Raw genomic sequence first — 1,063 nt, 5'->3', positions numbered from 1 at the left:
GGAGTGCTGGTATTGACCTTTTTTCCATCTAAGTGCTGGTTATTTAACTGTGTTTATTTTGTGAAAATTCATCAATAAAAGGTTTGATTTTAAAAATTAGTCACTTCCATAATTGGACAAGCAAAGGCAAAAAAAAAGGAACTTCAAATTAAATCTCATACCTTATACAAAAATTAACTAAAAATAGATATTAGATCTGAATGAAAAACATGAAACTCTAAAAAGAGAAGAAAGTCTTTATGACCCAGGGTTAGACAGAATCCTTAGACATGACACCAAAAACATAATCCAAAAAAAGTGGAAAAGTAAAAAAAAAGGTAAATTACATCTCATCAAAGTTAAATGCTTTCACTCTGCAAAATAAACTGTTAAGAGGATGAAAAGACAAGCTACAAACTGGGAGAAGATATTTGCAAATCACATCCCTAACAAAGAATATATATTTTGGTTTTGATAAATATACTTTAGTTATGTAAGATGATACTACTAGGCAAAGTTGAATATTTTTACAACTTCTTGTGAGTCTATAATTATTTCAAAACAAAAAAGATCAATTAAGGGAATTCCCTGGCAGTCCAGCGGTTAGGACTCTGTGCTTCCACTGCAGGGGGCACGGGTTTGATCCCTGGTCAGGGAACTAAGATCCACATGCCATGTGGCGTGGCAAAAAAAAAAGAAAAAGGAAAAAAAAAGACATCAGTAGTTTTACCTACCAGACTGCCTATTTTTCCACATCTTTGACCGATATTCTAAGCATATTCTAATACAACGCTAATCGGGGTGTAACTGATGAAACTTTTCTACAGGGCAACTTGGCTGAACCAGTCGAGCTCTTAGAATGTACAAGCATTTGAACAAGGAATTCCATTTCTGGAATTTTTCCTAAGAAAGTAATCAGAGATATATACAAAAATCTGCAGACAATGATTTCGTTTTTCATAGTTGCTTATAATAGTGAAAAATTAGAAAAAACCTAAATATTGGAAACAAGTATAGTTTATACTACATAGTTAGTCATATTTTGATATACCTAGAATATAGAATACAGTGTAGCCATAAGAAA

Source organism: Aethalodelphis obliquidens, unplaced genomic scaffold, assembly GCF_003676395.1.
Source record: "Aethalodelphis obliquidens isolate GAN/ISIS:26980383/991018 unplaced genomic scaffold, ASM367639v1 scaffold32, whole genome shotgun sequence".
NCBI lineage: Eukaryota > Metazoa > Chordata > Mammalia > Artiodactyla > Delphinidae > Aethalodelphis > Aethalodelphis obliquidens.
This window is presented reverse-complemented; position numbering follows the sequence as displayed.